The sequence below is a fragment of the Lichenostomus cassidix genome, chromosome 1Aa (genome assembly GCF_008360975.1).
Source record: "Lichenostomus cassidix isolate B80296 chromosome 1Aa, HeHo_3.0, whole genome shotgun sequence".
NCBI lineage: Eukaryota > Metazoa > Chordata > Aves > Passeriformes > Meliphagidae > Lichenostomus > Lichenostomus cassidix.
In genome coordinates this window covers 4789111-4812584 of record NC_139480.1, presented here as the reverse complement: position 1 = coordinate 4812584, position 23474 = coordinate 4789111, and the positions used below count along the sequence as shown (strand labels likewise).

At 37.9% G+C, this 23474-nt stretch overlaps 1 long non-coding RNA gene across 4 annotated transcripts; it reads right to left on the bottom strand.

Annotated features, from left to right (window-relative positions):
- Window positions 1–212: 212 nt before the first annotated feature.
- LOC146443097 (uncharacterized) lies at window positions 213–22927 on the bottom strand. 4 transcript variants are annotated; one of them, XR_014856517.1, is made up of 7 exons: window positions 22834–22927; window positions 9346–9438; window positions 6714–6767; window positions 6401–6540; window positions 1941–2950; window positions 1764–1848; window positions 213–1190 (listed from the first exon to the last, which is right to left on the bottom strand). It is a non-coding gene; the product is annotated as an uncharacterized LOC146443097 (long non-coding RNA). The 4 variants fall into 4 exon arrangements; XR_014856516.1 differs by having other exon boundaries at window positions 1764–2950; XR_014856515.1 differs by lacking the exon at window positions 6401–6540 and having other exon boundaries at window positions 1764–2950.
- Window positions 22928–23474: the final 547 nt, after the last annotated feature.

The window sequence follows — 23474 nt, the reverse complement described above, 5'->3', positions numbered from 1 at the left end:
GTTCAACCTAAGAACAATATATACATGTATAAAATAAATTATATATGTTATGTATTATTCATATAATGTGTGTATTATATACATATTCTATTTATTGTATTTAGGTTGATGATATATTTAAATGCAAATGAAATAATCACTTTTCATTTCTAGTATTCTTCTTTAAAATATCACAAATTGAGCTCAATTTCCAAAAACAAGTGTTGCTTTTATTTGCTTGAAGGTTGAAATGATTCTTTTTGGGGAAAAAAAAAATATATTTGATACATTTTCTTCACACATGTTTCCTAATTTTGGAGAATCAAAGTGACTTTTGGATTACGTTCTGCCCTTAAATGATACAATTCAGATCCAAATTATAATCTTCAGATTTTCATGAAAACAAGTTACTGAGTTTTAGTCTTTCATAACAATAGCTGTGTCTTTTAGTTTTATGCGTTTTTATACGTATATAAATATATTCTGTAAGCAGAAAATGCTTTGTTGACTTAAACCTGATGGTTGTTTACATGTAGGATCCTAAATGTAAATTCATTATCTTCCCTTATATTTCCAACATTTGAATACTGGCCTTAACCTGAAATCCCCTGAGTGATCTCAGTAGTTATCTGGCAGTGTCAAAGGGATATTTGCAGAGATCCATAATTTTTTTTAACTCTTGGTCTTTAACTGCTCTGAACAATGTACTAGATTTTCCAGGAACTGGGAGGCACTCCAGAGAAGCAGAATAATCTTGCCAGTATAGACTTGGCTATAAAGGTATACATTATTTCTTAGCTCTATAAACTGTGAGTAGGTTGTTTTTTTTTCCCCAAGCTCGTATATACCTATTTCTATGCTTTACTGCTCTGGTGGCAAATTTTAATTTATTTTTATTTCCAATGTTTTATTATGTTTGCACTCAACTGAGTTAGGGACCAGAATGGGTGATTGTTATACAGTAGTTTACTTTTAAAAGAAATAGGGCTTCTCAAGCAGCTAATACAGGAAGATGTATCACCAGCTTGAATAATTGTGACAACCATAGACGGTATCAGTGCCTGTTTGTTTGCACAATACCCTACTGCATTAAGAAAGCCATCCCAGCTGTCTTGGGCTCTGGAGTCACCCATTTCATCACTTGACACTGCAGCAGATGTTATGGATTGATAACAGACTTCACTTCATTCACTCCACATCTAAGATTACCTCTAGAAAAAAAAAATCAAATACATTATAACACTCCCAGCCATTTGTTAAAAAAAAAAAAAATTCTCAGCAATTTATTCTCTCTCCTACAGCAATAAATGGCTCCTTTTGGGCTTTGAAAATATATTTAACTTTTAATTTTGTTTTTTGTTTGGTTTTTTTAACTTAACACATTCACAGTGGTGGGTATGCACCTTACTACCTCCTGAAAGAGAGAGGGAAGGATGGAAATAGATTTAATGATTTGAATATTTTAAGACTCAGACAGGTTTTAGTATTATGAGTTCCATTCCCATTATATCAGATGCCTTATGTTTTTAGTGATAGTATGTTAATGCAGCTCATTTATTGTGTTGGTGGCAGAAATACCAGACAAACCAAGCACTGCAGTTTTGGGTCTGGTAGATGAATAGTGATATTTGGATGTATTCTTTCTTACTTGTGGTGGTGCTGGACTTTTTTTTTTTTTTTTTTTAATTTGAGATGTAGTAGGTGAATGTGTAATTAAATACTGTAGTGTCATGCAGATAAGTGACCAGAAAATGTGTATGGCAGGCCAGGGGGTGCTCACTCACCTTTTAAAAGCACAGCTAATGGAAGAACTTCAGAAAACACACAGGTGAAATGAAACGGTGGTGATATCCTGAAATAATCAGCAACCTGAATGATAAAGATGACAACAGTCATGAGTCTCTCTCTGTCCTTGAAGGGGCTGGGGCAGGGGGTGTCTTCTGTGGGACTGAGGTGTGCACCTAACAGTGTGTCCTGTGAAAGTCCAAGGGGTGCAAATGAAAGCTCCCAGGTTGGTTTTCCTTTTGCTGCCTGGGCAATTCCATGAATCACCTGGAATAGGTGCAGAGCCATCCTGTGCTCCTCGTGCAGCTGCACCACACTGTGCAGGAGATCCAAGCTCTGTCTCTCAGCATCTGTAGGGCAAGCAGGGTCTAGCTGGGCTCAAACAGTGATGTGGCTGGAGATATGCAGGGGAAAGGAAAGGCCAAGGAGGGGATTTCAGTGAATTCTAAGGTAACGTGGTGGGTTTGACTTTGACTGACCATCAGGTGGTCCCCAAACTGCGCTGTCACTGCCCCTTCTTAATAGGACAGGGGGGAGAAGAACCATCGAAATCTTATGGGTCAAGGTAAGGAAAGTGAGATCACTCAGCAATTACTGTCACAGACAAAACAGATTGGACATGGGGACATTAATTTAGTTTATTGCCTATGAAACAGAGTGGGTTAATGAGAAATGAGACTATAGCTAAAAATAATTTCCTTTCATCCCTCTGCTCTTCCCAGGCTCAGCTTCACTCCTGACCCTTCTACCCCTGAGTGGCACAGGGGAATGGGAATGGGGTTGTGTTCAGTTCATAATTCTTCACCTCTACTGCATGGGGCTTCCTCACACTCTGTACCTGCTCCAGAATGAGCTCTGTCCCCTGAAAAATCCTTCATGAACTTCTCCAGGGTGGGTGTCTGCAGGGCTGTGACTCTCACATTTTCTTTCTTTTTTTTTTTTTTTTTTTTGTTTTTGCACTGATATTTGGTGTTATATGGATGCTAATTTTCCCTGGGTGATTTGAAAGTCCTGGTAGAAAAAAAAATGGTTTAATATTGCTTTGAAATATCCAACTTTGGGGTGTACAAAGGGTATTGGCTTATCTAGGTGAGCTGATAAATGTTACTGATTTCAAGGTGTCTGACACTTCTGTGAAGGCTGATCTTGTAAAGCAGTTTCTGACTCCTCATCATTTGCAGCTTGGCTGTAAAAAAAAAAAAAAAAAAATCAAATGTTTGGAAGACAACAAGGAAGCCTAAACCAAGCGTCTACTTGTTGGAGAACAAAACACATATCCTTTACATAACAGCAATTTTCATGACAATCTTCAAATCAAACTACAAAAATCACCTACATCCTGACAAACTGCATATGAGAACGGCTTTAGCATGAACAACTTTTTCCACCCCATTATTTATTTTTTAATAAAGTGCTCTATCAGCTATTACTTCTGAACTACATAAATAAATACAAGCTGTATAGATGCAGTTGATTGTTCATACTTGAGAGAAGTTTACTATACATATGATATACTATACATAAAATACATGTAATATGCAGAGTTTAAAAATATTTATATCTTTTTCCTGAGAAGAAAGTGGTACATTGTTTAATGTGAGGAGCCACTAATATTTCCTAATATGAATCAAACCATGCAGAATTTGCCAGGTATAGATGAGGTTCAATTTACCATATTTTTATTCAATGCTTGGTTCATATTCTCTTCAAAATCCTCAGAGCATGACTCTGCAGTGATGGAAATTTAAGCAGAACCTTTTTTGTTTGGTTTGGTTTTGGCTGATTTTTTCCCACATTTACAGAACTGCCAGAGTTGAAGCAACACATTATCAACCTGACATGTCCTAACGTGTCCCTGCTAGCACGAAAATAGCTGTGATAGATATGATAGAAATTCGTGCTGGGTCCTCAAGAAAAGGGTGACTTCTGGATACAGGCGCTGAACATCTGCAATTCTGTTTCACACGACTGCAGAAATACATGTTCTCGTCTGATAAAAGACTTGGCAGAGAAAAGCAGATAGATTTCTCTCCCATCTCACATATAATGAAACGCTAATACAAAGTCTCAATGAAGCTTCTCAACTGAGGAAAATACAGAAAATTTTCATTATATTAAGTCAAAGCCTTCCATTCATTTTGCCTGCAGTAGAATGACACGCAACAGTAACTTATTGTAGGAAACATTTCATAAGTTAATATCTAGATCATTATTCTTGTGTATGTTTCCTGGAAAGAATGCTAGATGTGTGGGGTTTTTCTATGAAATACATATTCAATTAGCTTATGAACTTTCTATTGTTGTTGCTTGTATTCTGCCCATTGGACTATTCTGACACAAAGTCAACTCCCAAGCTCACCAGAAATATTCTCACTTCCTCCAGCACGGTGGAAATTTGAATGATTCTCTCCCTTAGGGCTATTTCACTGCTATTTTTTAGCTATGAAATCACCCAAATCTCTACCTATTTATAGCAATCCCTTACACCATTATAGCAAACCCTCACTTTACTCTCCAAAGCTGTCCCTCCTGCTGTTGGTACCCAGAGCAATACAAACCATTCACCTTCCAGCTTCTTTCTCTGCAGGGTTAACAGAGTTTGCTGCTAAATCAACTTCAAAGACCTTGCATGAGGAAATCTGGCAGCATCAACACCCACCCCCCAGTCAAATTTTCTGTTTTCTGGCCACTTATGTGTCAGGTCTATTTCACATCTATAGGTAAGGGAAGTGGGAAGTGAACAGGCAAGCTGTCCTCAGACTGATTGTTGAAATGAAAGCTCTCCACTTTTATGAGAGAAAATCCTAAAATTTATGTCCAAGCATTTCTGGAACCTGAAATACTCTTTGCAATAAAAAAAACTATTAATTCTTCATTGAAGAAGTCAGAAGGTGGTCAAAACTGATTCTCTGCTGAAAAATAAAACAATTATGCCCCTAATTGGAAAGCCATTTTAAGATTTTTAGAAGATGATGAAAGTATTTTCCTCTCTGAGTTTTCAATATTTTTCATGGAAAGAAACTTTAGTTTTATATTGGATCATCTCAGAAAGAAAAAATCCCAACTGTTATTATTTTTTAGCATGTATTTGTCCAAGCATACCAAATATGTGAATCCTGTTCTGCTTCTTATGACTGCAGTACATATAATTGGCATTTTCTCCATGAAAAATATTTTGCAAGAAAAAGTATTTTCTTTATGTCTTTATGTTCTACTCTTTTGTGGTTTTTTTCCCTCTGTGTACCTTCTACACTTGCCAGGTGTAAGTTCACAGTGAAGTTGAAAATACTGTTTTTGCTGTTTCACAGACATGTAGGTACTTTGCTACTGGAAGGTCTTTGAGAAACTCTGTCTCAAGCTGTACAAGAAATCTGTGGAAAGACCAGGAGGTGAAGAAAGCTGTTCTAATGTCCATGTTAGCACTTAAATACTAACATCTTTACCAGCTTGACCCCATCTTTCTTTCATTTTTTGAAATCCTATATGGACTTTGTTAATGAACATACAATATCTGCATTGTATTTCAACACTCCTTCCTGTAGATGATAGATTCTAAAAAAGTCATGCTTTATGATTACCATCCATTCTTTTATCTCTGTTAAAGGAACTTTTTCCAGAACATTTATAGACATTTTCCTTCTATTTTTTCTCTTGAGTTCCACAGAACAGCTGATGCAGTCCAGCACGAGAGAAAAAAAATTAAAGATAAAAAGTGTCAGATGAAGTTAAACCTGATTAAAAAATGTGAAACATAGCTTTCAAAGCTTGACAAAAAACCTGTGTAAATCTCTAATTATATTGCTTTGCAAAGTCGTTAGAGAGCTGAGAAAGCCCTGGTGTTTCTGCACAAAGTTTTGGGGGTTTTTTGGCAGCAAAATGTGACATTCTCATGTCAGAAGGTGCAGAAATGTTGATCCATTACTTGAGTGCTATAGAAATTTCAGCACTAGCATATGGTGTGAGGTTACATAGAATAAGGATATCACATCACCAGTGTCCACAACCTCTCTGATGCAAATTTCATTAAAATTAAATGATTTAGCACCAGTGGCGTGGTGCACACTTGTTGGGGTTTTTTTTTGGGTTTTTTTTAGCTATATAACCAGAAATGCATGAAGACACTGAAAATGATGGTGAGCAGCACCAGCCATCAGGACACTGTGGACATAACAAGAACATGATCCAGCTCCTTGCTGCTCATCTCAGTTATTTTTCTGTCCTTCCAGTACAAGCAGTTCACTTAGACACTTTTCAATCTGAATATTAAAAAAATGTTCTTTGAAAAATAGTGAAATTTTCCATGAAATGTGAATCATTGGACCAGTTTCTTAGGTGTTTTCACTCACCTTTGCGTGATTAAAACAAGGAGAGCAGAGATCATGCACTGACTGGGGATGATCTTTATCTCCTTTGAGGAAATTCGATTTCTGCTGAGTGATCAAGGCTTTCTGGGAAAATTACCTCAAGCCCACATATAAACAATGTACTGTGAGCTTCAGAAACAAGTTAAAGGAGAAACTGAAAATAAGTTCTCTTAAATACTGAGAATTTGAGCGGTAGAGAATGATTCTCTGCTTGATATACTGGAAGTTCTTCCCACTATGCAGACACTGTGAGGGACAGTCATATTACTTACTGAGTGTTCTCAAATATTTTTCTGTTTCTATTTGTCCTTCACAGGGATTGGAAGGTCTGTAGAACAGGGAACTGTCTTCTCATTGGAATTTTCATAATCCCTCGTCTATCACAACTTCATATGCTACTACCCCATCATAACTGAAAAGATATATGCAAAATAAATATGAGATTTTTCTTGCTTATATAAAGTAAAATTACTATAATTATCCTTAACCCTGAGAGTGCTGGAGAAGCTCAGATAATTTCTGTGATGGAAACCCCTCTGGAAATCTTTTGGGCAAAAGCTGAGAAAAAGAAGAGATGGGAAATACCTTGAGATAACTCTTCTCTCCAGGCATTCAGGTTCACTGTAACAGCTCAAGGCACTATAGAGAGGAGCTCAAGTCAGCACTATTTGACAATTTACATTTCAGAAAGAAAGCCAGTGTAGAACTTCAGCAAACTAAATGGATATTACTAAATATTGATTTTTCTGGGAATAGCACTTTGATAGAAGTGATGATAGAAAATATTCTTTTCATAAAAAGAAAACAAAATAAACAGGTTTATCCAGAGACTACTTTAATCCCCTTATTTATATATAATCTAATGATTCTAACAAGGCACAAAAATATTTTATATTTAGCTGAGTGATATCACTATTACATTCACTTCAAAGAGTTAGCTGATTTTGTTTTTCCTCAGTGGATCACTCTCCAGAGAGCGAATTTTGTTCTGCATGCTACTCCATCAAGTAATGGCCATATGCAGTAGAGTCACCCTCCTCCAGAAATTGCTTTCATATAGTGACAAATCCCAGAGCATGAGAAACAATAAATGAAAAACATCACTTAGCTTGGGCCAACTTCTCTAAAAACTAGAGATAATCACAGCTCATGCTGATCACATCAGCAAATTCCTTGGCTCTGTGGGCCAAAGTTCTAATGAGGACTGATTGCTCCCATATAATTTGCTTTGCAGCCTGCAGCACTGAAATCCCAAAGAGTAAATAAGGGCAGCACTCAAAAACACTCTGTAGGTGTGAGAAGGACAGTGGCTATCTGATAGTCATGGCTGGGATCCTGAATCATGGGAAAATGTAGGTAGGCTGACGGAGATAAATGGACAAGAAAAACAGAATGCTTGGATGAAGGAATATGATTCTTTCTGTCCATGCACTCAGACTCTGAGTTACTATGAGAAAGGAGAATCTCTGACCACATAGAAGTTTGCTTTAACTATTCCACTGCAAATAACACTTCTGACATTTATCAGATGCTCAGTAGTTTTTTATTACTATCATTGCTACTGTGAGTGAAGAATTTCTCCTTTAACAAGCAGTTTCTCCTTTACCTTTATTTCCATCAGAGGGATGGAAATAAAGGTAAATATAAAATGAGGGGGGAAAATTAAGATATTTAAAATATTGTTGTATATTTTTCTCCTAAGTTCTCTCAAAAACATCTAGTGCCTGATATTTCATAAGCCTCCAGGTGCATGAGTGCATAAATTTTACCATTGTAACAGTGTACTACTTATCTAGTTACATGGCTAATTCTTCGTGTACTGCAATAAAAAGTCTGTTTTCTCTGGTACCAGTGTCCCAAGGGGAAATCCAATTGCAAATGTAACTGTGCTTCCTCAGTATCCTTACCAGAAATCAGAATTACTTTGGAATTTCTGATATTGCATACACCTTTGTGTGTCAGACTCTGGACATGTAGGAGCAGCCTTTTTATCACGTATCAAAGCATTTTTAGGATTTAGGATCTCCTGAGAGAAGAGACTTTTTACTACATATTGTTTTGAAATGCTTTCAGACAAGCTACTGTTTAAAAAGATCAGAAACAACCCAATGAATTAGTTTCATTTGCCATGTGGATCCACTAAGATATGTGAAGAGAAAAGTGACAAAGATCATAAAATAAAGTCTTTTTTCATAATTAACTCTTCCCTTTTTTAGGAAGCAAGTGGTTAAAGAGAACATTTTTAATGAGACAGCTCATCTCAATTAGATTGAAAAGCTTTTGAAAATACTTTTTGCAGAATCCACTTTTGTGTACACATGCTCTTATTTATTCAATCATTCTAAAATTGCATCAGATCTTTTTCCACAAGGGTGGGCATACAGACTCTTCAACAAATAGTGCTCATTCGATTCTGTGATTCTATCCAAAAATACACAGCAACTGACAGGATTCTAATGACTTTGTACATTTCTTTAACCTCTCTTGGGGGTGAAAAAAAGATGAATATTATTGACACCAAGTTTTTCTGTTTGAAACTAATACAGTACATCTGGATTGGCAAATGCTAAATAATCAGTCTCAAGAATCTGACATACTAAAAAGTCTGGTCAGACTGCTCAGTTAATGGATAAAGGTATCATATGTGCCCTCTATCTGAAGCATTTACACATGACACAAGATCCCTTAACATGAAATAAAATCCCTGACCCTCATTTCTGACAGTAACAGTAGCTGCGAGTACTTAATATGTTGTGGAGCTACAGTTGTGAAATCTCTCTTTCCTTATAAATATTCAGAGTGCTGTAAAGAGTTTAACTTCATGTCCCTCAAGTCTCAAGTCACAGTTTGAGATGTGTTCTCAAAATTTCAGGGAGTCTTCACATTATGAAGCGTTTCAAAAGTTCTCAGGATCTCAAATATTAAACTTGGAAAGTGTTCTTTGAGAAAATCCTGCCACAGATTAAACCAGAGATCCCATCCTCCGTTGATATAGATCAGATTAGTTGATTTTCCCCACTTGAGGATTTGACCAAGGAACTGTATATTATTTGCATTTGATTTGTAGGAACACATTGATGCTCGTATATTTTGGATTATTAAAGTTTCATATTAATTCTGCAAGCATATCCAATAATCTTTGCTGGCTTTAATTTTCTGAGCTGAACTGAAATATCCCCATCCATGGAGTTAGTCAGATGAACAAAGATTGTGTTACCTGGGTGCAGAAAATTGTAGGGTACCAGTGAGCCTTTTCTCCCCAGTCCTTCCCCTCACTGCCCAGCTTTCAAAATGATAAATAGGAAAGACCCTGGAAAAATAATGGAAGTATGTTAGAATAAATAGGAGTATAAATAGGACTGCTCAAATGATGTACATTGCTTCATATCTGCAGAGGAACTTGGGATGTTTGTTTATCAGCTCTTTACTAGATTGTCTTTTGTTTATAATGCTCAAATCAATATACACTAATGGGGTTTTACCAAGTTCAGAGAATGGTTTGGATTGGAATGGATCTAAAACATCATCTAAATCATATCCCTCTGTCACAGGTAGAGTGTAAGTTATCCACATACATATATATATATAATTCTTTCATAAATTTTCCAGACTGGACTCTCACCCCCAGACAACCAGTAAAATATGGTTTGGTACCCAATACAGTATTATGGCATAAATCTTGGAATATACAATACATTTCAGAACTCTACAGATAGAACATTTACTGCAAAAGTGTTTTGCTTGGCAAGAAAGTAGCACAAATGCATATTTCTTCTGCCACTGGCAACCGCAAATTAAACATCTAATTTTTTTTTTTATATATTCATTTCAGTTTGATGCAAATGAACTTCAGTGGGGACTGAAAAAGGACACGAGCATCAACTGCATTGAGAATGCTCTTCAAACATGGCTTGCCCACCAAAGCTGGATGCAGCTTAATATGCATCTGCATAGGTATCCTCCTGTTTGAAAATATATGCATTTACATGGGGATTTCGACTTTTCTTCAGATCTCTTTTCAAACAACCAATATGAAAGAAAAAGAACTTGAAAAAGCTGGCTTTTCAAGTAGAATAAAACTTGGCTTGTCATGCTGCTTCTAATATGTTTTTCCTCCGTCTGACCTTTGTTCTGAATTTCTACGCTGGAAGTTTTAGGGTTGTAGGACCAGGAGGTAAATGTTTGTCAGCTTCATAAGCTTTCTTGGAGAGTACCCAGCTTCAGATCCAGCTTTATAAGGGGAAAAAAAAAAAGAAAGAAAAAGAAAAGAAGTAAAGAAAGAAATATTTTTCATGCCGCTTCAATTAGGCCCCCGGGTGAAGATCATACAGCTTTGAAACTGTTCCGTTTTGACGAAGTTCCAAAGTGCTATGCACATTAGGGAAAACTAGAGTTTGCTGTAATGTAAACTGTTTAACATGCCCACAGAGGTCAAATCTAAATTTTCCCAAGCGTTTGGGTTTGTTTAAACATTAGAACATGGTTTGGTGTCAGTGAATAGGAAAACTTTAATGTTGTGGGTGGGAATCTACCCATCTTTCTTTGTTAAAGATCCAAAGGCTACTGCAATAAAAATATTCATTTACCAAGGGGGCTATTGTGATAAGCATCCAAAGACATTATGCATTGGTGTGAAAGAAGCAAGCAGGAATAGACATCAGCATTGTGGGTGAAAAGAAACAAGTCTTCCTTTCTATTTTTCTTTTTTTTTTTTTTTTTCCCTTTGTAGGAGTTCCAAAGTCCAGTTTTAAATGAGTTTTTTTCAGGGTGGTCTGGTTATCTGCACACCCATATTTTTCTGTGTGAATATGCGAAAACTTGAATAGCTGTGAGAATTGCTAAGTTGAACAATAACTGCATATTTTATTTCTGTTTTTCAGTCATGGCCTTAAAATCATTGTGGACTGTATTTACCTGTAGAGCCTGAACCACACACAGGAGATTGCCTGATGTAAATCAATACAGCATTTTTTAGGGCAGCATCACAAGTGATATAAATCAAGAGTGGTTCTGAAGTTAGGGGGTTTTTTATCAGTTAATACAGAACCTCAGACATTTAGCACTAAGCTAATATTGTTAATTAGTCATTATGTTTTGCAGTGCCAAAGAGTAGAGAAGTATTATCAGTAACACACCCTACTGATTTGGTTGAAAGTTCCTACCCAGTGTATTATACACTTATTACTTTAAGAAGATACTTTTGAACTTTAGAAAATAAAAGGTGTGTTTATTCCTTTTTTTTTTCTATTCTGGTTTTTTACTAGGAGTTAAAATTAGTGGATTTTTTTAAATTTATGATACCAAAAGCAAATTAAATCTTTTTTGTCCATAAATGTATCAAAATTCAGATGTCTAGTACTTGCTAATTAGAGCATGGGAAAAAGAGAAAATCCCCATATTGTGTGGAATGCCAATCTGTGTTGAAATACATACAAAAAAAGACAGTAATTCATCATCCCCTGTTAACCTGGTACCTGCTCTTGTACCAAAAAGGCACATTCACCACATCTCAGGTTGAAGTGCCTCTTTACAGAACCACAGAGTAGTTGGGTTGGGAAGGGATTTTTGGAAATCATCCAGTCCAATCCCCCTGCCCAGGCAGGGTCACCTGGAGCAGGTGACAGAGGAACACATCCAGGTGGGTTTGGAATGTCTCCAGAGGGGGAGAATCCAAAATTAAGCAGTCTTGTGGAAGAATGGAAACTCACCTGGCCAGATTTACTTGTCTACCTTTCCTATGGTTCTCCTTACAGTGGGCATAGAAAATCAAGATTCTTCAGAGAGAACTCAGAGCTTTTAGGAAAACTCCTTAAAGAAATGATGTCTCCTACCAGTGTGAAAATAACCTAGATCTAAAAGAACAGGGGATAGTTAGTTTTATAAGAATTCTGGTTCCTTACCCCAGTCCCAAGTACATGCAAACAGAGGGCTCATTAGCTCTCTGTTTTCAGGTGATCACCACTGCTGTTAAAAAGAAACACCCAGAAAAGCAATCAAGAGCCCACCTGAAATTCCCTAGAAAAGCCACCCCAGCAGTGGGGGGAAATCCCAATCTGAGCTTGTTTTTGGTATCTGCAGCAGCATTCTGGGGTGATGCTCAGGAAGGCAGAGTAGGTTTCATGTGCTCCCATAAGTTTGTGCATAAATTATGGCTCATTGCTGACAGGTTTGAGAAATGTAAAAAGTTGTAATGTTAAAAAAAAGTAGGCTTTTTTTTTGTTTTCTTACATTACCCAGTTGTCAGATTGCTGGCACCAGTGTAGTGAACTTTATAGCCTTTTCCCCATGAAGGTCTGGCCTTGTGAGATACCTGGAGGTGCATTCCTGTACTCAGACCAACTCACCTGCCTGCACTCTTACATCTTTCCCTGTAACCAGGGCTGCAAAATCCCAGTTCAGCCCATGACAGGGAATTCCTAACCTACATAAAATCTGAATACAGAAAAACCTGCAAAATCCTTTATCTTATTTCATTACTTAGTGGAAGAACACGGCCAGATACAGAACTAATTTCCATTACTAGTTTGGACATGAGCAGAGTGTTTCCTACATTGGTCTGCATTCTCTTCAAATTATTAGCTCCTGAAATTCATCACCATCCATAAAGCAGCACAGAGGTCTCCAGAAGAAAGGTTCCTCTTTTCTTGGGTCATTTGAATATAGTGTTCTACATTGAATATTAAATGTTTTGCCTCCCAGATAAATGCTGGTTTTCCAAATTTGTATGCATGGATGAAATCTTGTCTCCAAAACATCTTTCATAGTACTGTCCCTGAAATTTTCTTGAATTGCATTTTGGGGGCTAAAGGTTCCTTATAAAACACAATAGTTGCTCATGTGAATACAGTCGTTTAATTGCTGGAGAAGCAGCATAAATACTCAGCTTATGACTGCAGAATCAGAAAAAGGAAAACAGCTGGGGCAGGTTTTGACAAATGTAAACAGAGATTAGATGCACCTTGTGTAGCTTTAATTGTAAATCAGATTTTCCCAGAAATGTAATGGCTATATAGGAGTGTGTGGGCCTTCCCAGAAGTAAAATGTTGATGCTCTTTTGGTCTCCTGCAAGGACATGATCCAGATAAGAAATGGGGCATCTGTTTCTTCAGTTTGAAAGGAAATTATTTAAGCCTTTATTAGGAAATAGAAACACAAAGATGATCATCTCTGGAGAGCTCCACAGACATTCTTTGTTCTGTATCCATGTATCTGCTCTGTGATTCACAGATAGCATAGATTCAGATCTTGGTCCCCATGGAAAAAGAGAGCTCTCAGACACTATCCCCTGACACTATCAAAATGCAAAAGCCAGCTGATGATGAGAATGGGATCCAGACTAGAACTCTGAGGTTTAGCCATGAATAAAGAGCATAGTTTTGACCAAGTTTCAAAATGTCTTCTGTCCCTCTACATATAAAATAGGCATAATTTAACATGGTCTTACATACATGATAAATAGCATGCATTTGCTAATTGATTTTTAGCAGGAGAAGAGAAAAAAGGATATCTTGGCATTTTTACTCGAATGAAAAAATGGATCATCAGTGAAAAGCTGACAAGTGAGAATCCCAGCTGCCCCGGTATTTGAGACCTTTAAATGCAAAAGGTGTAACTCAAACTCCAATGACCATGTCTTCACAAATATATATTTGAGAGGTCGGGGAGAATTCAAAATACAGCACGTGATCAAAATTAGAACTCCTGTAGACAGAAGTTTGTTATCAGTAGGATGATGTAATGAATTCATAACCTGCAGACACGTGCAGATTTGTTTTGTTATGCAAACATCAGCTTCCAAAACCTGGGATTCAAGAAGCTGTGTCTCAGTTCTTGAAATAAAGGGTCTTATTTTCTCTCTGAGGTAAATGCTATTCTGCCAAATTGTCACAATGCACTTATTGCAGAAAGGGAACATTGCAGCTTTCTGCCCCTCTGGGTTGCCATCCATTTTGCTCAGACAAGCAATTGCCTCTTACCCAGTAAGTGGGAATACAATGCAGTGACTCACAGAAGCAACTGCCGACTGACTCCAGAACACTTTGTAGAGCCTTGTTCAAGGCTGAATTAATGCTTACCTTTAGCACATGTCCCTGAGTCCCAAACTCGAGTGTGATTGCATAAACATATCAACTCTTGTTCAAGAAATAAATAAATATATTTCTTGTTCTGCTGGTTGGGAAAAGACAGAAAGCTTGACCACATGTGTTATATGGAGGCAGTGCATGGAAACTACCTGGATTTACAAGGAGGCTTGGAGAAGAAAGAGTTGCATCAGGCATGATGAGTACAGAGTAGCTTGTTTGAGGTAGCTGAATTGGAAACTGTAGTACCATGGAATTCCAGAGGACATGATACTTCTGCTCTTAAAGGTTTCAATTTGCTACAGAATGAAATGTTTAGGTATAAAAAACATGTTGGGAGACTCAGAGAACTCAAAATGAAGAAAAATTTGGCATCTTTGTGGGTTAAAAGGGCTGATGTCTTTCAAGAAGGTAACATCAACCCCCCACTTACTTCATATGAAGGGGAGCTCTTTTCCATCAAACTCACAAGTGCTATAAGCAGTTCTGTAGATATATTTTCATTAAAATCATATTTAATAAGATAAAATAATTTAGAGGGTGAATTCTTTAGCATATTATACTTTGACCAGAGCCCAGCTCCATGGCAGGGGTTGGAAGTTCCCCCAATGATCCTGCAACACCAAGTTAAACAGAAATGGTGATTTTCACCAGCCTGCAGAGTCTGTGGGATTTTCCATGTCTTAGAAGAATGTTAATCAATGTCATAACTCTGCCAGGAAGAAATACTAGAAAGTCTGGTAAAGGAAAAGTATGCCTTATCTGTGAATGTCCAATTGACCTCAGGAATATCTAGAAAGATTAAATCTCGTTCTTACTGTCTGATGGTGAAACTCTGGCCTTGATGACAGAGAAAAGACCCCTATGTACTACCTAGCCACTTCACATCTCTACTATGTTACCTTCACATTTTAAGATCCCCGGTCCATGCCCATTCTGCCCAACGTATTGAAATACTAGTGAAGAAAAACACTTTTTCCCCAATTTCTCTTTTTAAGTTCATACCTAATGAAGTACCTCCAGGGTGTGATTGACCCAACTGAGATTTAGCTCCTTTGACTCCTTATAAGGCTCCATTTTAGAGCAGCTCCATTCAGTTGGATGAGCTGAATTAGTCAATGAACAAGTTTAGTCTTGTTTAAAAGAAGTCACCATGTCTTCAGTTCTCCTTTCTGCTTTAAATGTGTATCACCTGTGAAAAACTCTTCATTAATGCATAGGTTTTCATTTTCAACCTCCAGATGTGTCACAAATAGAAGTTGTAATGACACTCTTCATTTTCTGCTGTTGACACTGCAAAGGAGATGGTTTATTCTTGGTCAGATTAGCACAAGTTATACATAAATAAGGAACTGAAGAAGATTTTTATGTTACTAAAACTAAAAGTGAACCCTGCTATTCTTATCACTCTCATCTTCCTCCCAGCTACCCTCTCGTGATACCATGGCCTCCTACATTGATGAATACTGCAAGAGCAGAGAGGTAGGTATTAAGGGTGTATGCTTGGCTTTTCTGAGGTCAAGGGCTGTTTTCACAACAACTTCAGTAGATCCAGAGTCATTTTGTGGAATAATTTGGCATCAGTCCTGCATATGGTTACAAACTAATATATCACGCCTCCCACTCAAATCCAATTAAGATTGGTTCTCTATGACACTACAATCCCTTCCTCTGAAGATCATCAAGGCCTTATAAGCATAGATGTTACTCTGGATGGCAAGGACATGGAAGGACTTTGCAGAGATCAAAGGGGAAATGAAACAAATATTCCTAGAAATACATGGTTTGGTTTGAATAAAAGGGAAAGGATTATTGAACCATCATCTTATCTTTTATCCTTTGCAAAATGAATGAAGCCAATAGAAATATTATCTTCATAATCATCATCACCATCACCATCATTCTCATTATTAGTATATGTACAAAGTACTCACTCCAATATAAAAAACACTAAGAAGAGAATTGGAGCTATTTTCTTTTGCTTTTTTTGACCTAAAAATCTAAGCCCTCAAGATTTCATCTTGGTTCCATCATTAAAAATGAAGGAACATCTTTGGGTTTCTTGTTTGTTTGTTTTTTGATTTAGTTTTCATTTCAGTCAAAGCTCTGCTTAATTAAGGACCATAGACTTTAGTCCACCACATAATATGTAAAACCAATGCATGTTTACTGCGTGATGTTGGTAATATTCATTAGAGAACAAAGGAGCCTCATTCTGTAGAGATATGGTGATATTACCATGGGTAAAATCCTGCATGGAAATTACCAAAATTGGATATTAACAAATAACAGCTTTCAAAAGAAGGGAAATTAATTTCTGCTGTTTTTCACAACATGGAGAAAAATCATCCTAAAATGTTAACAAAGTTGATCTCACAGGGCATGTTTTCCACTGTTTGTACTGTCAGTTCCCTCTAATATATTTTTTTTCTCCAGTTACTAGATTCAACAGCAACAGGGGTAGCAGATGCCACCCTGCCAACAGCAACTCTGAGAACAAAAATGTACATCACTAAAGCAACACACTGCAAATTAAAAAGCCAGATATACAATCATGTCCCAGCAAACGTAAGGAAGGCAGAATTTTAAAATTCCAATTCACCATGCCATGAAAAATGTGAACTAATTGCTTTATTTTCCTTTTCAGTGCAGTTTTCTGATTGAGAAGGAACAATGTGTAGTGTTTCCCACAAAAGCAATATCAGAGATAATGTCTCCATGTAAAAAGGAAGCCCAGGAAAATAATTTATCTCAATTACACAAATCTGCACCTCTAAATTTCAAAATTATTCACTGTGCTAATTTTCAAAAACATGTCCAATTATATTATATGGATATCAGATTTTTATATTCTTAATAAAATCTCATAAACCATGTTTATGCATTATCGTGAGACACTGGAGAGAGAGAGATAAACAGAGAGATTGGTCTAGGAATCATACTTGAACTAATAACAGAACCCCTCTATCTGAAATCTTTATCCTGACTTTTTTTCCCCTCCAGTGGAGGCTACAGGATTACCATCATTTCTGTTAACAAAATAAATAAATAAGTTTTTGTTTATGCTCTTTTCTGCTGTTTTACCTAGGAGAACTTGGGAGTGCTGAAAACTGCTTCAGGAAACTCGTGCCATCTGACCTTATTCCGTGTGTTCCCTCACACGAGCTGGAACAAAGGAACGGGCTGGGTGGAATTAAAGAGTGGAGAGTGTGTGTGTGTGCATGTGTGTGGTGCATGTGTGCCTGTGTGTATAAAGAAGTGGTGATCAGACGTTACTGATAAGAGAAGCCAGTGGTGCTTCTGGGTGATGTGTGTATTCAACTCCAGGCTGACTCCTCTTATGCTAATACAGCCAATTTCCTCTTTTATTTCATTTCTGGAGCCTGAATCTGTGATCTCTGATAAGGTTCCCAAGGATACCGCCTTCACTCACAAATGGGCAAGCAAAGGGGGGGCAGGTGACGGAGACGTGTAACTCGCAGAGAGCACCAGTGGATGAATAATTTAAAACTCCGCCCGGAGATTTGAGGCAAAACCGAGAGATAAGAGACACCACAGGGTCTTCTCTGTTTATTCAGAGCTTCATCTTCCAATGACAGGTGACCTCCGAGGTCAAGGGCATTATGGGAAATGGAGCCAACAGTGGGAAAAGGTAGCACATCCCACAAGGAAGTCATGATTCACTTGGTGTCAAATGAAAAATTGATCCTTTTTCCCCTTCTTTGCCATTTTTCTCTCTCCCGGTTTTCACAGGGAAACTTTGGGCCCAGGGCTGACACAAGTCTGAGCAGCAAGAGCAGATCCAGAGCAAAATGGCTGGTAGGGATGGGATTGCACCAGTGTGAAACTGGTGCAAGATAAGGATCAGGACCTTTGTCTGAGCAGCGTGCTGTCTGTGTCTGTACACAGGGAGTCTGCTTTGCTAGCAGTTCTATCAAATCAGATATGTATAAAGGCAATACCTCAGAAACATCACAGCCTCGATCCAAGCCATGTAAATTGTTGTTTTTCACTGGAGCGACCTGAATTTGTTTCCACTCAGAAGCTGCCTTCATGTTTTTAAACAAAACATTCCCTCCCAACAGTTTTAAACTTTAATTTCATTTATTTTATGTTGGCCTGAAAGTATTTACTGACATGGGTTTACCTGGTGTTTGGTAAAGATGCTGAAACAGCTGAAAAATTCTCAAGAAACACCTGGTCTTTCTTGGGCTTTATGCAAAAGACTAGGCACATTCACAAGCTCTGGCTCTTGTTTTAGTTTCTTTCATTTGAGAAATCCTGAACTCAGTGCCTCCTTTACAATTAGAAAAATCTGAAACTGTTCATTCTGGTCATATTTATGTTGTTAACTTTAGGATCTTACTAATTCTGACAGTGAGAAGTATCCCTAGAAGAGCTCTGCTCTACATTATCAAAACCTTCTGCTCAGTCATTTCTATTTGCTTCAATGCAATGCAGCCATGACCTCTACAACGAAAAAAAAGGCAAAGTCAAACGTTTCTCAGTGCTGGTTTACATTTCCCTGCCTCTTATACTGCTGTTTCTGCTTTCCCCTGTTTGAATGTTACCCATGTTTTCATTCCTGAGCAAGCACATACCTTTTATCTTTTTAGATAAACATGAAAACATACGAAGGTCACTGCCCGGTGAGAAGTTAAGGTTTTGCGTGACTGCCACCCGCGTGTACCCTGGATGTGCTTCCCTTCCAACTCCCCCACTCCCACTGCGAGCCAGTCCCACCTCAGAAATGTTTCTTGTAGGCTTTTGGAACTGTTTGGACAAGTCCTGGGGCTGACTCACATCACACCTCGCTCCCGAGTTAAGCGAAGCCAAGCAGAGCAGTGTGCTGGGCGGCACAACCTGCCTGGACTTCTGGGGTGGCTCACGCCCAGCCATCTTGCCCATTCCTTTTCATGTCCTTGTTTTCAGACTCATACCCTGATGAAACAAATGTGCTCATGAGCCTAAAGCTGAACATCTCACCCACAAAACCCACACCACTGGGAGGGCTTGAAAGGGTTGGGTGAGCCATACAAGTCTGCTGCTATTTATGTTCACAGCAGATGTTTGCCATGGAGGTCCTCTGGGGTTCCTCCAGCTCAGCCAAAGACAGATTTTAACTCCTGTGTACCAGTTTGACTGGGTACAGCCTTCCCAGTCTGAAATGGTGCTGAACTGCGGCAAGCGAGATGGGAATCAGCCCTCCTGGTCTAACAAGGGAGTTTCTCCCTAACTGTGAGTAATGGTGGTGGGTAAACAAAATATTCTCCTTCATGTTGCAAGTGAGAACAGGGAGGTGAGAGATGCAGATACTGACTTCATCTTAAATCATTGCGTCCACTCAGGAACTGGGTTTTGCTCTGGATGGCTGTGGACCAAACAGTAAAATATTATAATGGCCATCTAAGTGAAAAATTTCACGTCTCAAAACCAAAGTATGTGTTTGTACATGTGCATAGTTATATATTGTCAAAGTTCAGAGTTTTCCAAGGCATTATACATAATTAAGGTAAAAATGTTTACATATCCACGTCATCTCTAAATCAAATGTCTCTACTTCCACGTGGGGGTCACAGCTATATACCTGTGTTGGACTTTACTGCTTAAATTGTTTCTCTCAAAGGCACAGTGGGGGTTGAACTTTTGTTTTGAGATACAGTTATATTTTATGATCAAAAACTCTGTCACCTTTCCATAGAAGAAAGAAATTAAAGAAAATGCACATACACAATATGGGAGGTACTGGTCCATTTCCTTCTTCTATGTCAGAAGGTTAAAAAAAACACATATAGACTATTTTGGTTTGGCTAAAGGTTTGGAAAAAAGTAAAAGATTTCCTTCAAAGAGAAGAGGAAGTCCATTTTCCCCTCCTTAGTTAGTTACTAAAAAAAGATTAGCTGCTGGAGCCTGACTCAAAATTTGAGCCACTGTCTCAAAGAATTGTCCTCATGACTCCGCAGCTCCTCAAATATTTCTGATGTGGGAGAAGCACCTCAAAAGGAGCCTAAATTAATGGAACCTGCTATCTGGAATTCAAATTATTTTTGAGAGAGGGATTATATGAACAGTCTATTATATGAAGTCAAGCATTTCTTGATAGGAGCTTAATTTCTGAGGTGTTTTATGAGGGCAAAAATATGATGTCACCATATTTTTTAGGCAATGCGATGACCAGTGTTATGTTTTGTAGGTTTGTTCTAATGACGGTAAAAGAACATATAAAATATTGCATTCCCTTGAGAATAGACAGGGAGAAGGTTTAGATGAAAAATCCCAACAGGACCAAGGCATGAACTAGAGAGGTGTTTAGCAGTGATATGAATTAAAAAATTTCTTTGGAGGACAGAAAACACAACTCTGGGTTCAATGAAAAAAAAGTTAGACTTGATATACCATAGTATGAACATTTTTTCAGTCTCTTTATTTTTTTCTAGTTGTGATAAAGTGCTCTCTTAGTAAGGGTTCTTCAGTTTTGAAGCTGTGATTTGCTAGATATTAAGTAGTAAAAGCTCTTCAAAATGAAAGATAGTCTCTATCAGTTTTGGGCGGAAATGATGTTATAGAATCTTGAATCTGAAAATGAATCTACAAATCTCAAATGATGCATTCACAGTAGCATTCTTTGTAAATTTGGGAAAAGAAAGAAGCATTTATGACAATGCTTTTAGCTGTTGACAAATCAAAGAAAAATAAAAAGGAAAATTTAAATATTTTCACACTAGTCTAAGAGTTTTTTTCCAATGAACTGATTTCTACCTCCCTTCACTCCAACCTGATACTGATTGAATTAGCTTATTAAAATTAAAAAAGAGAAAAAATATAATCATGCTGTTTAGAATCTGTCATTTACAATTTCCTCCTTATGCACACACTCTAAACTTTAGAAAAATATATTCTGACTCTGTTCTGAGCAATAGCCAATAGGGAAAAAAATGTTCCAGATGTTATTCAGTCCTGTTTGTTTTACCACACCGCAGTGCAGATTGATATGGGACTTCCACTGCTGAATGAAAGGATGGATCAACCTGATAACATGAAAAATGGACCTGAAGGAAGTACAGAGAGTCTGGGTAAATTTTTTTTTCTTTCTTTTTTTTTTAATCTCTGCCTTTCTTTTAAATACCACCAAATATCCCCTCTTCCAGATTATGGCTAGCACAGGAAATTAAAGTGTGAAGAGACTGGATACAAGACTGGACCTGGTTCAATGGGGTGATTCGTAGTTCTGTAATAAGTGTTGATGGGTAAATCATGGACCCATTAAGATCAATGTCAGGCTCAGTGATTTACCCAAGTGCTACAGTTTTCTGTCTCTGGAAATCATATTCTGCATTTCTTGAAAATGGAAAGAAGAAGGACTGTAGACATTAAATACTAGAAAGATGACTGTGCATCAGCTTTGCTATGCAGCAGGTCAGAGCAGAGCTGCTGAACCCCACAGGCATGTTCCAGTCATCCAAAATTGGTTCACTGAGCAGTGGAGAAAATCTATAAAATGAAGGCCCCCAAAAGGGGCATAAAAGTGAAATAAAAAGTTATACCACATAATAGCAGTTCCTTTTGAGTCCCTCTCCCACAGAAGAACAGTAGCAGGAAATAAAGTTAAATTCTTTTCTTTCCTTTACATCAGTTTTACACTGACCTAATACCATTCAGTTGGGTACAGCTACTCCTGATTTATGACGAGGTAAATGAAAGCAGAGTCAGACCCCAAAGGAACATAATATAGACCACCTGTTTTGAGAGAACAACTGGGTTAAAAAATGACTTATAGACTGTACATATAAGAAGCATGTGAAAAGGGCATGGTGGGAGTAACAAAAGCCTTCAATTATCCAGGCCTAGACTGGATTACATTAAGTGGAGGAAATAAGGTTGGCAGTATGTTTGTGGATCTGGGACAGGATTGCTTCCTAATTCAATATGTGCCACGACCAACCAGGAAGGAAACCATATTAAAGTTGTGATTAAGTACTGAAGGGGCATGATTGAATACCTTCCTTCCCCTTCAGAGTTAGGGGACACACAAAGATCATAAGCTCAAGAGCTCAAGAACAAACTAAACCAAAAAGTTGGATTTAGGAAAAATTATTTACTTGCTGAATTTGGGGAGATTAATATAGGAAATACTTGCTGCATACAGGTTAGTTAAACATGTGTGTTTGGCTTCTGTTGTCAAGGTGATTACATGCCTTGATACTGCTAAAAACAACCCATTGCAAACTCATAGACTGTAGCAACATCCCCAGTTTGTTTATAATAAAAGTAAAATCCATAAAGAAGGCTGAAAACCAAAATAAAACAAATAAAGTCTCATCTACACTCAACGGCTTTATAGGGAGAGTTGTAGTAACAACACTTTCTTTATGAGGACACTGCTTACACTGGCAAAATTGACTTTTTGCTGGAATGGCTTATATTGGCTCAGGAAGTGCAGCGAGCTAGGAAAGAAAAAATGGTGTTTTGATGTTTCAATATCTACCCTGGAACAGGGACTCACATCCCTTAACTTTGTCTAACTACTGGTTGGTCTTAGATAGTCATCTTGAGCACCCTATAGTCAACAGAAAGAGATAGGTATTTCCAGAATAGGATAATTCCCACTTATATTTTATACCAACCTCATGATGTCTTCAGTTTCCTCTGGAGTTTCTGGGTTTTTTCCTTGACCTCAGGAATACTGGTGGCCAGCATTGAGCGTGCTATCTCCTGCCATCAAGCTTTTCAGGTAACTGTGCTCTGCAGGGCTTTTAAAGGTACCTAAATTACTTGTTAGGCAGCAGGTGTGACAACACAGATTGGGTCCTACAAGTAGTAGGATTACATGACTGTGGCTAGTTCCCTGGCTGGTTAACTTGTTCCTCTGGTGGTATTTCATGGCAGTGTGGTTCCCCTGCTTTGGGGTCCTGCATTGATCCCAGTGTTAGGAAATCTCTGACCAGTATTGCTTATCATAGTCAGATCCTTCCAGCAAATAAACACCTGAACAACAGCAATGGAAAACATCCCTATGGACAACATGCTGGGGGGTTTTTGGTGAGGACCTGGCTTAAGCTGCTGATTGCATCCTGGTTTGAATTCAGCTGCCCAGGAGAGCAGGTTCAGAGCCTCCCTTCAGGATCCATCCAACCAGGTGAGGTGGGGATCAGCCTTAAGGACACTAAAGATCAGCTAGAAACCCTCAACTCACTCCCTCCCTTTGTACAGACAGTTACTGCTGGATGGGTGAAAAAGTAAATGGCATGAGTTGAAAGAACTGGAC